This window comes from Pseudopipra pipra, chromosome 5 (assembly GCF_036250125.1).
Source record: "Pseudopipra pipra isolate bDixPip1 chromosome 5, bDixPip1.hap1, whole genome shotgun sequence".
Taxonomy (NCBI): domain Eukaryota; kingdom Metazoa; phylum Chordata; class Aves; order Passeriformes; family Pipridae; genus Pseudopipra; species Pseudopipra pipra.
Window position 1 is genome coordinate 68786396 of NC_087553.1, and position 16704 is coordinate 68803099.

The window sequence follows — 16704 nt, forward strand, 5'->3', positions numbered from 1 at the left end:
ACTGGTTACATTTTTGTTACATTTATTTGCCAAAAGCTATTAATAATTATTTCAATGCCATTTTGAAATGTTCTCAGGATTTTTCCACAAAATGTGAGATAGAAATCTTTTCCAATCGTTTGCAATCCTCAGTAGAAGGCAGGATAAAGCTACAAAAATAGTCTTCAAATCTGAAGTCCTGTGAAGTACAAAGGCTATTTCAGTACAAAAAGCCAAGCAAATGAGAATTAGTTTGCTTTATTCTTCTGTACAATAGCAAACACTTCATTATGTAGGTCAATGCAAGAGGTACATGTAGATTTTGCCTAACAGGAGGCACATTTCTGGGCTTGGCTCTCTCAGCTGACTCATTTGATGTCCTTCAAAATTACCTGTACTGCCTTTTGGCATCTAAGAAGGCTTCTGTTTGATTTTCACCAGCACCAGTCGACTGCAACATCTAAGGAAACCATGGGGAGAATAATCTTGCCTTGTTTCAGCCTTGTTCTCAGGTTCTTGCCACTCACTCATTTGCCATTTACTCAGCAGTTCATTTGCTCTGGACAGAGGAGGTTTCCTCTTCTTAGTTGCAATTTACTTCTGTCTGCCCTGTGGCCATGTTGGTGGTCTGTGAACATTTCTCTGGGTCTCTCCCAGCCAAACCTTTTGGCAGCATCATAAGCATTTTCTGGAGCTCCTGTTCCTCCCCTGGGGAAAGGCTTCCCCATCTCCCACCACCACCCATGCCTTTTTATGGATGGAAAGGACCCCTGCCACATCTGCCCCTTCCTGAATTGTTCTGTTTTTAGGCCATTTCAAGTGAAAATGGCAATATTCTGGAAATAGGAAGAAGTTCCCAAGGCAGAGCTTTGATCAGCTCTGAAGAAAAGGGCAGCAGGGTCCTATTGGTCCCATGTGTCCCCTCTTCCTCATGGGAGGGTAGAAGGGATTTGTGAGGACTTGACCTCCAGCAGAGAGGGGAACCCCTCGTGCCTCCTGTTGCTCTTGCAAGGACAGGGAAGTCTCACAGCAGGTTCCATTAGGAAGATGTCCTTCTCTCTTCCCCTCGGTCTCAGACCTAGGTGGGTGCAAAGGAGGGGGAAACTCCAATCATCACTCCACTGAGTCATGGGTCACTCCAGGAGGGCTGGTGGCACACCCAGCTCATCTTTAGTCCCTTGCGCACACTTCAGCTGCTCGCTTTGTTTGGCCTCTTGGATGCCAGGATTACCCGGAGCTAACTGGGACACAGGCGACTTACACGTGACTCCTGTCCCTTTCCACACCAGCCCCGGGCTGGAGCAGGAGGCAGCAGGCAGGATTTGCCAGCCCAGGGTCATAGCACCAACCAGCTGGAGTTGGCTTGTCCCCACCATCCCTTTCAGCTGCCTCGTGAAGTCTGAGCTTCGCTTCCCTGCATAATAATCCTGCCAGCATGCACTTTCTTTGCCTAATGAAGGGAGGATTTATTGCACCAGCTCTTTGGGAACATCGAGGTCTGCTTACTTCCCTCTTCAGCTCTCTGAGATCCTTTAAGTAGAGTCTGTGTGAAAATTAATCAGATGCCCTGGAGGCTTATTTTGTCCAAAGCTAAAGTCCTGCTTCTCCCTTTCCCCCCTCCTTTTGTGTCCCAATTACTTAAGGGATTGTCCTGGAAATTAATGAAAGCATGACATGGGAATAACACCCACAATTCATCCCATAAGGGAAGTGTTTCTGTGGAAGGCTTAACTAGAAACATCTCGTGGTTCGCTTGGCAAACTTGGAGATCTTCCCAGCTGGAAGTGCACTGCACCGTGGCAGTTGGTGTTGTATGTGCCCTATCTCCTAAACTGTTTGCAGGTCCAGACCCAGTAATTGCATTTTGCTTTTTTGAATGTGGTTTCCACTTGGTTCCAAAACCCTTAACATGAACTGTCGCAAGGTCACAACTCATCACAACCTTTTACAGAGGGAAAATGGAGTGATGGGGACAGGCTTGGTAGTGGTATATGTAACCTTCTGTCTCTCATTTGCTGGCCCTGGTCCCTGGAAGAGGGTGAGGGCAGCCTGGTGGCTTGAGTGATCAACTGGGTCCTGTCAGTGCCTTCTCTGCTTCCCAATATTGAGAAATATTCAGTGAGTGGAGGATACAGATTGTCTCAGATGAAAAGAGGTGACTGCATCTTCTCCAGCCGACCTACATTAGAGCCCATGAGCAGTAAGACCATGTTACACCATGAATTTCAGAGAAACTATGTGAATCAACCCATAGGCTAACCTGACACTTCATTTTCTAGGGCTGGCTGACCCTTGTCATGGTTAGAATAAGTCAGTTGCATTGATTTACAGTGAGATTCATGTGCCTAACAGCTTATATCATATCCAGAAATGGATTTCAGCTCCCAAGTTACTTAGGCCCATGCTGCTTTTTAAGTTTGGAGGCTTTTTAATCTTTTACTGCCACTCAAATATTACAAGTTAAGAGTTGTGCAATCAATGAGAGATAGGCCATTGAACACCTCCCACAGGGAGGCAGCCAGTTAGATACCTTTAGCAAATCCTAAATATTCTTTGAAAGCACTTTCCTCACTTTCCATGGGTTTCAGATGTACCATATGGGGGAAATGACATTAAGTTTTTGTAAAGCACTGCACCTCTTATGAATGCAAATTGTGGACTAAGTGTGAATATTACTTTATGACACGACATCTCCTCCAACCCACTAGTGCTAATTAATGCGTTTCTGGGATAGACAATATTCATTAAGCTTTTCTGAAAATACTAGAAATGTTCATGTAACAGCTCACACATTTTGATGGCACCCACAGTCCTATCACCACGTTCCCTGTAAAGTATTTTGCTTCTTTAATCTTTGCTAACGAGAGTGGAAATGAATTGTCAACAGTAATTCTCCAGCACAAGGCCACGGTGTTTCTTCCTTGCCTCGCTATCAGGAGCCAAGACAAAGGAATCAGCATGTTGTTATTTTGGCACAGAGGTATCTGGTTGCTGGAAGCTTCACTTTGTGTATGTCAGAGGTAAATATTTGGGTTACTCTTCTCTTTTTGGGACTTGCCATGATAGGAAGCATCTTGCAAGAAGCTCAACCATTGCCTGCTTCTAATCATTGCAATGACAGCAGCTTTGCTGCCTCCAGACTAGGTGTTTGCTACCAGGGTGTACTGTTTGGGTAGTGCCAGATCCAGAGACCTTGTGAGATTACGGAAGTTCCTTGAAGAAAAGGGCTTCTGCTGCTGCTGAATTATAACTGGGAAATTTAGAGAAGAATGTGCATGAGTTAAATGACTGGGTTTTTTTCCCCTGAAAGGATACTCTTTAGGAAATCTGTGTTACAGCATCTATGTCAGGGAGAGGAAGAAGGGAGAGCAAACCCCTGGTGGTACAAGGTGTTGACTTTGCAGTGCAGCTATCCTTCCAGTTCCTTGTCCAGTTCTGGAGCTAAACAACTCTTTCTGGTTGAGTAGACATAATCAACTCTTAGCAAGGACAAAACTCTGCTGTCTTTTCACATTATAAGAAACAGGTCCCACTTCTAAGTTCTTTGTTAGTTCCATCAGGTACCTAGAGGATGTTGTCTTCACTCAGACCAGTAATTTAGTTTTATTATGAATGTTGCATCATGAATTAGAGGATAAAGGAAATGTAGCAGGAATATCTCCCATCATTGCAGGAAATGTTAAGCTTTTGTACCGAATCATATTGAAGTTCCTGTTGGGGAAGTGCTGTTCCCATGGTCTTGGATGGGTAGGAAAGGTCATCTCCTTACAAGGGATCTGAGGGGGATGGAGCTTGAGGTTTCACAGGTATGAGAGTCCAGCTTCTTGCATGGTGGGTCTCAAAGGCTGCAGAGGTGCTGAGCCATTGCACCTGGGGAAACCAAGAATCTCTCTACCCATTTCTATCCCAGACAGTTTCCATCACATGACACCTGTAAGTCGATTGGTGACTCAGGCCCTTCCCTGTGACACAAACCAACTGATGCTCCAAAGACACTGGAGGACACCATTAGGATCACACAGTGATGGGATGCTCTTTGGGCACACCTGACAGACAACCCCACTGTAACATGGGGCATGAGAAAGGATGCTCTCTTGCTGTCTCCAAACTATTCCAAAGCCTGTTTTGTGCCAAAGGAAGACATTGAACTGTTGTAGGGAGCCTGTAATTTCAAGCTAAGTATAATGAAAATCCTCACACCTGGTCTGAAAGCTGAACATTGCAAATCTGGGCAGAGTAAGCCTTGCTTTCCAGTTTTTGCTGCTATGCATGAAACAAATTACTTTCCAATTAGAGGCTTCCAATCTCCTGCTGCTTATTTAACCCACCAGGCAAGCTCTTTTATCACCAGCTGAATAATGCTGCAGCACATCCTGGGTCTGCTCTAGGTTTGGAGGCAGATTCTGCCAGGAGAGTTACCTGGAAGGGCAACATGTGCCATACAGCAGTGCGTGGGGAAATTGTTTTGAGGCTTTGCTAGTTGAAGGATCATCCTACCCCAAAGACAAAGTCCATTGCCCTGGCCTACTCATAGAGAGCAATAAGCACAATCAGGCACCTCCATGGTGAGCATACACTTGAAGCAGCTTCACCTCCTATTTTAGTGAAAGTCAGCTTGGGAAGGTGATTTTTCATTGCTAGTTCTAATCAGGGCTGAACAGCTGCTGGGGTTCAGGCTCTCATGCTCATCTTCACCACCACAGGCAGAACCTGCTTGAGAGGTATCGTGACCTCTGTTGAAGGAAAGGGCAAAACAGCATTTAGGAGGCAACTTGAAGTTTTACCACTCTCTGAAATTATGGGTTTAAAATTCCAGGAGGTTTTGAAGTTTGTTTTTTGGTGGTTTGCACCTTAGGGCTACTTTAGTGGCTGGATCTAGATGTGGGTTAGATACATCCAGAAAACCACAACATTTACTCTTGCAACATAGCCGTGGTCCCCCTACATTTCCTGGAGCAGAGATGGATACTTTTGCTGCCTCTTGCCCCTACGTCCTGACCTCAGGATTGCCTGCAGAGCTGAGCTGGGCCACCTCAGCTGCTTGGTCTTAACCCTCAGCAGCCAGAGGCCAGAACTGCCTCTATATTTATCCCCTAATCAAAACCATCCCTTTGGGTGGAGTGAGCTGGAGGGGTGAGCCTGCCTGTGGCTGCATATGCAGTTCTAGTTTTATGTCTGTGCCCTTAGAGACAGGAGAGGGAACTGTGCTCATGCTCCAGGATTTGGCTATTGTACCCAGAAGCACTTTGCAGCCCACTGCTCTTCCAAACCCATTGCAGAAGAGAGGACATAAAGTCTCATGGCATCTCCATGCTGGTATGGTCTTGACTTTCAATCTGACAGCAGATCAAACCCAGAAACACCCCCAGCTAAAACAAGGCATCCAGCTCGTTCAACACCACTATGTCAGGAGAGCGACTTTGTCAATTTCTTGCAGGCAGAAAGGGAAATTTCCTGTATCCTGTGTAAGCCCAAGCTCCATCCTCACCATGAGCATCCTCGTGGTGGCATGAATGTCTACTGAAAATAAATGAAGGAAAGGGCTCACCTGCACACTTCCCCTCCCAAAGAAGACCTCTTACCAGCCAACCTGTGCCAGAGTGTGGCACAGCAGCAACCTAAGAGTTTTTCCTAGTGGGAACAACCCCAGTGCCAGAAAGAAAATGCTGATGGGGAGGCAAAGCAGCAACAAGTCAGAGTTCTAACCACAGGCGTCATGGCGTGGGTTCTTCATGCTGTGTCTGTTGAAATCCAAAAATCAGCACTTTTTAGAGGCCCACACATATTGTCCTTCTTGACTGATCTAATTCTTTAACACTGACACCCTTGCATGAGGGCTACTCCAGTGCAGTCTGTACAGAGGTTCTACTGCCAGGCAGAGTACACTGCTGCCAGGTACGCTTTTAGACCATCACAAGCAGCACCCTTCACGCAGCCAGGAGCAGAAAGAAAAATCACCAGGAGAAGGGAGGCTGCCTCTAGCTCCTGGGGCTGCACCCTGGCAGAAGCTGCTCTGCCTCCAGCCCCATGGGTGCCCTAGGCCGTCGCTGCCCTCCTCTTCCTCCAGCCGGAGCATCCCTGCTGCTCTCGCCCCTCTCCGTTATCATCTCAAGGTGTGCACGCGTGGGCAGGGGGCATGAACACCGCCACCCCGCACCCTTCCTCCCTCCGTCCTTCCATCCCTTCATCCTCCTCCCAGAGGCGATGGGGAGCCCAGATGCTGTCAGGCCCCGACCTGGGTTCATCTGTTTCACATGACCCAGCGCCAACTGCTGCTCGATACCCTCCTCCCTCCTTCCTCCTCCTTCCTCCCCCTCCTCCTCCTCCTCCTCCTCCCTTCCCCGGCTCCAGCCTCGCAGCGCGGCAGCGGCCGCGCAGGAGCCGGGGCGCCAGGGGCCGGCAGGCGGGGAAAGAGAAGAAGAAGAGGGGAAAGGAGGGTTCCGGCATCCCGGCAGGGAGGATGGGACGGCCGTAGGAGCGGCCGGGAGCGGCGGGGAGCGGAGGGAAGGGCCGCGCATCCCGCGCACCGCGCGGCGGAGAGGCGGGCGATGGATGCGGGGCGGTAGAGCCTCGGCCTGGAGACGCGGTGCGGCCGGGGATGCGCTCGCCCCGGGCTCGGAGCTGAGGGGCCGCCGGAGCCACCGAGGCAGCGGGAGAAGGTAACGGGGTCTTTGTCTGCGGAGGGGGAGGCGAGGCGGGCCGGGGCTCCCCTTCCAGCCCCGGCCCCCGGGGAAAGCCCAGCCGCAGTGTGCGGGCTGCTCCACGCCCCCTCCCTCCATTTACCTCAAAAAGGGAGAAATGTGGGCAGCAGATGCTTTCTCTGGCCTTTCAAAAAAAAACCCTCTCCCCAAACCCCTGAATTCGGTGTGCGAGTAACGGAGCCGAGCGCGGCGGCTGGGGGAAGGAGAGGGTGTGGGGGGGAGAGAAGCCGGTGCTGTGATTCCTTCCCCCCTTCCCAAGCAATCTGGCTGGCTGTCCCCACTGACTGCCAAGATGGACTGCTCCTTCTCTTCCCAAATGGCTGCAGCAAGTTTAATGCAGAGCTGGGGGCTTCGCAAAGGGGAAAGCCCCCGGCTTGTTTTTCCTTTCCCCTGTGCACCTTTTCCTGAATCAGGAATGGAAAAGTTGCTCCAGATCCAGGGCTAGGAAAGGAAAATGAATAGCTGTGCTTTCAAACTGTGCCTGTATGGGTGTATATATCTGCACGCCTTGCAGACAGGCTCCGCGTAAGGAGGGTTCTTGGCCGCATTGTTACCCGCTGGCTGCTGGGGAGGGCAGGAGAAAAGTTGTTTCAAACCTCTCTATAAAATTTCCAGGAGAGACAATTGTTTCTAATAATAGCCCTGGCAGCGGTTTAGCAATACAACACACAGAGATGCGTGAGCAAGCTAGCAAATCTCCTCTCCCAGGCAAGCCAGGTCGCAGGGAAAGCTGAACTCCCGGCTTGCTGGTTTGGTTTGGGATTTTAAAACATTGTCCTGAACAAAAACCCCGGCACCGCTCGCCTTTTTCACCGGGAAGGGGGTGTGGTGCCTGTGCCTGCGCGTTGTACTTCATGGGCATGGCTGAACCGGGCTTACCCGGTGTCTCGAGTATCGGGAGAGGTTGAATCCTGGCACTGCCCAGTGCCAGCTGGATATCTGGGTGCCTTGGACTCAGTTACCTCTAGATTGGCCTCTGGGGTCTGATGAGCATCCCCCACCCGTGCATGAAGGGGACTGTTACCGGTATGGGTGCCTGTGCCATTTTCCCTGCCTAGAACTCTCTTACTCTCAGGCACCAGAGAGATCCCGATGGAGCTAAAACCATCAGACTGATCCCTTTCTCCTTGGGGAGATGGCAGAGGGCCCGCAGGAGGGCTGCTGCCCACACTGCTGCCTGCACTGCTGCCTGCACACTCACTTGGACCCGTGATGTTCACCCTGGCCAGGCGATGGTGCACCGGCTTGGCTTGGTGGCTCAGAGGTGCTTGGCTCGACCTTCCTGGCAGGAGTTACGAATAACCTGTCCTCTTCCAAATATTAACATTTTCAAGGTCGTGTTTAAGTGTCGGTGTTGGGCAGGCATGTGCCACTGCAGGAGGGTGAGCCAGCTCATGGGGCAGTTTCTGCAGCCCAGCTGTGCTGCTGAGCAAAGTGGGCTGTGGCAGAAGGTGTGAGAAGCCAAGGATATATTCCTTCTTGGTGCAAGAGGGGATATTTTGAAGGGTCTTCAGCTCAGCACCACCTCGTGCTGCTGCAAAGGTCAGCTGTGTCCCTCAGAGGACCAAACAAGCTGAAGGAGTTGGCATTGGTCATCCATAATGCTGTGAGTGTCTCCATCCAAATCAGTTCCCACACAGGGGAGAAGTGCGCCAGTGGGGCAATGGGGCATAGCATGTCAATTTATGCATATGTGAAATAAACATTTTGTTCTGAGGTGAATTTTTGTTTTAAATGCCCGGGCTACAAATACGGGATCTCTGCCATTATTTGAGCATAGGCACACCAGTGAGCCACTCAAATCTTTTGGGCAAGCTACCCATTGCTCCTGGTAGATTGCTTGTGGAAGTCCAGTCAGTTGCTGCACATCTGAAATGATTATTGTATTAAAGATGCAACTCGATATTTGGTCATGGCACTGGGTCACTCAGGGCCATACAGCAATGCAGCATCACTTGGCAGAGAACATCTTCCCTAGAGATCCTGTCAAATTGTTTAGCCAGGTCAAGAGCTTCCGTTAGTGCACCGTGTGTTGTTAGTAGGGACATAAGGCTGTGAAAGACCTCCCAAATCGTTGAGTCCAGTCCCACACATCACAGGTGATTACAGTTGTACATATCCCCGTTGTTGCTACTGTTACTGTGTGAGTAATAGCAGAAGGTTTGAATGCAGGTTGAAATGCAGCTTAACAGACAGCAAAGGCAAAGTAAAACTGCACTCATGGACTAGGGACAAAATGTTGTATTTAAGGAGAATTGGAAAGGGGCTGGAGTGTGACTGAAGTCTCAAGCCGCAATCTAGTAGGACTGTGAAGGAGAAGGAAAGGACATGCATTGTGAGAGGGGTGACACATGAAGAAGGTGTTAAGGAGTGTGTTGATCCAACATCAGCCAAATTTTGGGTCAGGGCTTAGTGGTGTCCCCTGAAGATACACAAAGGCATGGTATGACCTCCTTGTGAGCTGGATCATTTGGACAAGCAAAAGGTACTGTCAGGCACGGGACCACGCTCACACTCAGCTCTCAGGGACCTTGGGTACCTTTTATACAAAACACTCTGGGTTTGAGGCAATCAGCATTCCTGGTCCTCTGAGCTACACCCAAAATCTCCATCTTGGTGGGAGCCATCCCACAAATGCCCCATCTCTTGGGAAGCTGGGAGGACACATGCCGTAGGGTCAGCTGGAAGAGCAGGTAGCAGTGGCTCCCAGAGGTCCTCATGGTTCATCACAGGGTGGGAGGTGCTTGGGTGCACAGCTGGCTCCCAAGGTCACTCGTCAATGCCAATCTCCAGTCATCCTTGCTGGCTTGCTCCTTCCAGCAGCTAGAGGAGTGAATTGCCCTGCAGCCCCAATGCAAGCAGAGCACAGCAGCCCAGAAGACAGCAAGGTCTGACAAGGTTAAGCTGTGATGGAATTGCTTGCAAGTCTCCTTCAGCTCCAAATCCCAGTTTGTCCCTGCATCTCTCAGGTTCCCTAAGCCATCCGTGCATTGCCCAGTGTAGCCTCAGGGACTGCTGCAACTGACAACATACCCTAATATTTCTCCTTCTCTCAGACTTTTAACAACTTAATCCCTAGCCCTCCTGTAAATCTCAGTATGTGCCATGTCCTAGAAAGCCACAAATAATTTTCTGAGGCTGCACAATGAGTTGAAGCCCTGTCTTCTGCTCTGGAGTTGAATCTTGTCAAGGACTAAAAATGACTTTGAGTGCTTTTTTTTCTGATCTCACACTGAGAAGGGACCCCAGATAGATATTTGATCAGTTCTGAGCTTCTGGGAGCACTTTCATGTTGATGAATTGCAAACACACAGGTTTTGATCCTGCCTCCTCTGCTCCAAGTCACCTTTGCACTCCTCCTACTCATGGAGTCAATGTAGCCTGAAGGCTTACTCCTTGCCTGTCTTTGGCTCTAGTAGGCTGCCTGCCAAAATAAGTAGAAGACAACCCTGATGTACCTCCCCTTCCCAGTGCATCCCTGCTTCATGGCTGTGCTATATTTCTCTGAGGCCTCATGCATGGTACCAGATACCCGAGTGCATCTCTGTGAGGTGAAGTAGGACTTTCCCAGCCTTAAAGTGCAAAGGAGACAGAGGAGCTGGGACCATCTGATTTCCAATGCCATCAAAAATGTTCTTGCTTACAACCCACTTTGCTCCTTTCCTAACAGATACACAGTCCTTCTAATCTTGTCCTGAGCTTCTGTGTGACGTTTTCATGTGGTCCTTAACAGCTGCTGTGTCCCCACCCTCAAGAAAAGATCACTAGTGGGTAGCTAAATGCTCTCTTCACCCTCTGCCTGCACTGTTTGGATGTGGTCTGACCTAGTGTAGTAATCTTTGGGAAAAATTCTTGAGGGCAGAAAAAAGGTAGGCAAGTTGACCTATTTTTACTTAAATTCACTGTTAAAAGGTCCACTGAAAATCTCATAGAAAAGCTGCAAACTAAAAAGAGGTCAATACGCCATTTTGCCTACAGAAATCCTTTGTACGTACACTTCCACATGTAACACATAACATTTTGACAATGGCTGTTGGGCTTGCCAACCCACTAGGCTCAGGCTCTGTGTTTAGATTATTTATTTGTTTTTCTTCTTAGAAGTCCCCAGATCTCCCAACCAAAATAAACCCACTTTTGTTTGGGTTTCCTGACCGCGTGGGATTGAACGTGGCTGCAGCCCTACCACACACGCTGCAAGTGCTGCTGGCACCCCATCCATCCCAGCTGAAATATTTCACACTGGAAAGTGCTTTGCAGATAGTGGAGCAGCCACAGGCTGACCCTGGGTTTACACAGGAGAAGCTGCCACATCAAGTGAGCAGCTTGGAAAGAGCACAAAATCTGAAGCTGAAACATGGCACCTGTCCTAGAGAGGGGAGTGTGGACGGAGCTCTTTCCACCTTTAAACATAGTTTTGCCCTTGATGTGCGTGGACAGTGTCTCTCCTGGCTTTTCCCAGCCAAGGTTTGGTGAAGACACCCATCACCTCAACACGTGGCTGCCACGTGTGTGCTGTGCACCACCAGACACTCTCATTTCCCAGTGAAAAAGGGTACTCAAGGGGACACTGGGATGATTTAGGGGATGTGTAATCAAATACAGTGCTTCCTTTATGTACCCACACCCCAGCATGGAAGCATGCTGGAAAACAAATTTGGAAGGTGACTTCCGCTGTCTTCTTTAATTCTGAACTGGAAAGGCCAAAAGACTGCAAAAAAAAGTTCTGTCTGAAGTGATCCGGGCTTCCTGGTATGCTTTGCATCCATGCTGGTATACATGCATCCATGCAGCCATTGAAGGTGTCACATGGGCTTGTGTTGCAGGAGGTGGTGGGAATCAGTGGGAAAGGGACTTGTTCCTCACCAAGACCAAGGAGAACTGGAGGGAAGCACCAAGTCTGCTTTGCCTTTCTGTTGTGCCATGGAAGGTGCTTTCTGAAATGCTCTACGAGTGCTGATGTCAATTTTGAGTGGAATCTGCAAATCTAAAAGTGCTGGGCTGTGTCCTCACTTTCTCAGTCCCCTCTCGCAGGTACAGCTGAGTGTGTACATGTCAGAAGGCTGCTTCAAAATGGGTATTGAATCCTGGGAACTTAGGGCTCAGGGATATCAGATTCAGCCACTGAGTTTGCAGACATTATATCAAGCTGTTCTCTCTTTGCTTCCCTTCCTTAGCTCTTCTGCATCAATTTTGCATGATACTAAAAATCTGCTGAGTTTATTTCCGGAAAGGAGCATCCTTCCCTTGCTCCTAAAAGGCAGAGGTGCATGGTAAAAAGACAGGCTTAAGTTGAGGTGTTTATTCCAGGTCCCTTCTGTGCAGAGGTTACAGACTGTCCATATTTATTATGTTGTGAGATGCCTTGATGCATAGATGACCTGGTCTTGCTGCACCAGTAGCTGAAGGATTCTCAATACAGGTAATGCAAAATCCCAGCATTACTCAGGAGATGAATGGGGGTATAAAAGCACAGTGTCCTCAAAGCAGTTTTCCCTGCTTGAGCCTAGAGTGGGGCTAGCCTGAGCTCTAGTCCTCACCAGACATGCAGGTGTTCAGCATCAGGAGCTGTCAGGAAGGAGAAGGCTGGTAGGAACCCTTCTGCCCCTCACCCATCTGGGTGTGCAGGCAGAGCCCACAGGAGAGGTCCCAGCCCTGCAGCCCCAGCTCAGCACTGGATGCGCTGGCAAGCGAAGTGGGAGCAGAAATGGTCAAACCAGACTTTTGCAGGCAGGGTTCGTTTCTGAAAACACCTGCATCTCTGAGAATGAGTCAGCTGCTTGTCATTTGAATGTGCTCTGCAACTCACCCCATCCTTCCTGTGAAACCCAGTTGGGGGATGATGCCCACCCTGCACGGACCTCGTCAGCTGCTGCCACTCAGGCAGAACTGCTGGCAGCTGCCCAGCCTGGGCACCAGCCACAGCTCTGTCTCTCAACATCAAATGTATGTCAAACCCACTGATTATCAGTGGCTGGAAACAACCTGGTGACATATTTTTCCACTGGAAGCGTATCAGTTTTTAGAGTGTTATTCAAAACAAGAAGAAAGAAAAATAAAAACCCAACACTTCAGTGTATATATTAACATTTTACTTTTTTTTTTTTTTCATATCTGGAATGGCTTTTGAAAGTGTGTTTTCTATTATGTGTTATATATAACACTGCTCAGTGCTACCTATTGACCCACTCTGTTACAGTATCTGAATGATGCACTGCCCAATGCCTTGGCTCCATTGATCAGGTTCATCAGTGCTCACACCTCCCAATTCTTAGTGATACAGTAGGTGCAAAACACTCAATGAGCACTAAAAGGACACTTTAAGCCATAAATCTTAATTTGTCCTTTAAAAATATTTCACACATACTATCGCTTCCACTGCCTTGGGTCACTTTGGTCATCTTTCTATGAACCCACATTGATTTTTTTTTCTCCAGCAAATCACACTTGTTTCAGTAGCAAATAAATCGTCCTGTTTTCCTCTATAACTAATCCAAACCTCCTGAGAATGTGTTCTCAGAAGACTTGGATGCTCTCATGTAATTACACCCTGTCTGCATGCACAAACAAGTGATATCTGGAACAGTTTGCTGAAAATATGCCATTTTTGAAGTGTGAAACTCTACAAAAAATTAAATTTTTATGTGTGTTTACAAGGAATCTAAAAAGTCAGATGTAGGAGAGATTAAGAGACATGCTAACATCTTTGGGAATAATAATAATAACAATAATCATCTATTGCTGTGTACTTTATTGCCACATGGTCATTATCATATGATGATTCATAGTGCTTGCTGTACAATATTGTAGGGAATGAACCAAAAGGTGACCAGGAGTCCCCGCAGAGTTGATGTGACTTATACAAGGCTGCAAAGTCCCTCACTGGTAAAAGATTTCCCTGGTAGACAATTTAGATCCTTTCCCCTTAGATCGTGCTGTATCCTTTGTGCATAGCAAACAGGGTAAATACGGGGCTTTTACAGGGGAAGCGAGACCCTCCAAGGACATATCATGGTTTTCTTGACACATGGCTGTGCTCAAAAGTCAATGAAACACCTGTCCCAGGACCACGCTGCTTGTCCTTATGCAAAGACTCCAGAGATCCTTTATCCTCTTTCCCTCTGAGCACCTCATTTTAGCTCTGCTGTTGATATTTATTTCTTTGGGCTGCATTAGGGACTGGCAACCCAAATGATGGATCACAGCTCTTGTACATAATGTGCAAACATGGGATGAAACTGCAGAACTTGCCGTAAAGGGATTATTATCTAGAAAATAAGTTCACCCTGGGGGAAATAAAAAAGTTCACAAAATAAAGCTGTTCTCAGTTTGGCTGTGCTGAGTTAGATCAGAAGAAGCTTATGTACAGGACAAGTTATTTTGGGTGTTAACTGGTAAGTTGGCAGCAAGGAAGATTGTCTACCTGTCATCTTATTAAAATAGGCATGAGAAGAACTATGTTTTGCAATGGCTTCTTCTGTGATAGTGGCTGGTTTTCAGTCTTTAGGTATTACTTTTGCATATGCATGAATAGCATATTATGAATTAATAGTTCCAATGTCTATAAGGTGGGATGAGGCCATGGGCTGCCCTTGCCACTCATCTTCCAATTCCCATAGGATGCAACCCTTTGGCTGTAATGGTTTTATATGAATCAAGTGGTTTCACCACACCTAAAGGTGCCTGTTAGTGCTCAATGTGAACAGCTTGTCATCTGCTTCATCAGGAGCGACAGAGAGACAAGCAGGACTGTGGCTCTCCTCTCTCACCAGGACTTGTCCTCAGCTCCAGGCAGGAGCTGATCCACCAGGTCTATGAGGCTGTGCAGGAAAGTCTGTCAGCAGAGGATGGAAACCCCGTTCCCTGACTCATTTAAAACTCATCCACACAAAAGAGCTGCCAGCAGGGAAGAGCCCCAGGCTGGTGGGGGGAGGAGCAGCTGGGCCACTTCATTTGCAGCATTATTTATTATTTATTCCCCACACAGCCTTTATCCATCACTGGGTACAGCCAGCTTGCTGCACGTGCAGAAAGGATGTAGGAGCAACATGGGCTTCCCAGGTAAAAGTGGAGGAGATAGCTACAGGATCCCAGTTGGAAGCAAGGTTTTAACAGCTCTGGCATGTTCTTGACCTAAAAATGCTGGCCTAAAGCAGGTGCCCATGTTCAACCACCTGCACAAACAACTGAGTCAAGGTTTATCAAAACACGCTTCTCCTGAGTGCTGAAAGGGTTGCAAATCTGTAAGGTTTAAGACATCTGTGGCCAGAGAATCCTCTAGAATAAAAATAATAAATAATACTGGAAACTGTTACCTGTGTTCAGCCTCAGATACAGAGCTCAGAGGATGCTCTGACCAACCATATCAAAGCTCCTACACTCTCCACTCCTGCCTTGTAAGTAGTGGGGATAATTCTTGAAAGCTGGTATACTTTTAAACTGGAAAATGGTCGAATTTCTGGCCATGAAAGGGAATGGAAAGAGTTACAAGGGTGAAAGAGTCAAACATAGTGAAAAGTCTGCATTGGGAATGCACTCTTCCTCCTGCCTCGCCATCAGAAGGCAGAGAGGGTGCAAGATGTTCTGCTTCCCTTTGTATTTGAAAAGATTTAGATCTGTATTATTTTTAAGAAAGAAAACAATACGTGACCCAAACCAGTTCAGCCTTCATTCTGGTGAGGAAGCTGGTCTGTCCAGGAAAGGACTTTCTTATCTCAGGATATAACTGAAATCAGGCCTCGGAGGCTGTCCGCACTCAGAGCGGTGATTTAGGCGTCTGCCGGGTAATACCCTGCTTGGCTTAAAATGTGGTGTTGGAATTAGATTTAATTCTGACTACACGGCTCAAGCACCAAGTGTTTTGAGGTTAAGACGTGGCATTCCCAGCTTTAAAGTTCGCCTGAGAGTTATTGCTTGATGTTGTAAATGGACTTAAGGACCGTAGGAGACGGTTTTTCATTTCAGCCCTGATACAGTAAGCCACTTAAACACTTGCTTATGTCACACTGAAATAAAAGGGATTTATGGGCACGGCTTTGTGCTTTGCTGAATCAGAGCATTTTTGCTGAGCGCTGTTTAGAGGAAGCATGAGAAATAAACTGTGCAAATGTCCCTGGGTGATGCCGGAGCCTGAGCAAGGCTGGAAAGAGCTGTGCAGAGGAAGTGAGGAGCTCCTTGGGCAGGCCAGGAATTCTTTTGTCAGCTCTCAAGACAAAACAGGGAAGTCACCAGGTCACTAAGCCTGCAGCTTGCCTTAATTTTTATCCCATCGCTCCCTGTTGGCGTCCACACAATGGTTGGGTCGCTCCGTTTGTGGTCTGCTTCCGCCGGGGTGACACCGCGGCTGACACCGTCCCACCTCCTTTGTCGAGGAGGACCCTTGCTTTCTAATTACTGAAGCTGTTTTTGCCTCTCCTGGCAAATGAGTGTTTGCAGAAATGACTGCATCACTTGATGCGACCCCTCTCAAACACACATCCCTGTTCAGATCCCCCATGCGACAGGTGACGTCAAGCTTCTCCTCAAGGAGGGCAGCACTCCCTTCCTGTAGGATAGGAGAGGTTTTTAAGAGCTGTATCTGTAACCATGGTTTCAACAATTTCATCTCCGTTCCCTAATCCATTGGTGAGGACATTAATTTTTCAAGGAGTGGGATAAAGAGGCTTGCAGGGAAAGCCAATGGCCTCGCACGCGATGCATTCCTCTGGTCCTATCAAACGTGTGAGAGATGCTGCATCATTGTCAGTGTATGGTTTCTGGCCTTTCAGTCCTGCTATGAACTATGTATGTATTTCACAGAGCCTCAAAGCACTTCCATAACAGGGAAACCCATGCTGCATTGGAAGATGAAGTCTGGTTATACATCAGCCATCGGCTACTTCTCTTAGCATTGACATTATCCACATCTACAACATCTTTCCTGTGTCATCCTTCTCAGCTGCAAAGCTCCATTTGCCACCAATATCTCTTGAAAGATAATGCACAAAAGGATGCTCCTGTTTCTTTGAATATGCAGCATCTTCGTTCT

The 16704-nt window shown here is 47.9% G+C and overlaps 1 protein-coding gene across 8 annotated transcripts in view; it reads left to right on the forward strand.

The window, feature by feature from the left end:
- Positions 1 to 16704, forward strand: part of FRMD4A (FERM domain containing 4A) — a 366759-nt gene that overhangs the window by 213601 nt on the left and 136454 nt on the right. Inside the window, exon 1 of one of the 8 annotated variants that reach the window (XM_064656474.1) lies at positions 6340 to 6638. The exons of the other annotated variants lie outside the window; for them this stretch is intronic. The gene's annotated coding sequence lies outside the window, so the exon portion shown is untranslated. Of the gene's footprint in view, positions 1 to 6339; positions 6639 to 16704 lie in introns of those variants that run through there. 8 annotated transcript variants of the gene reach the window in all.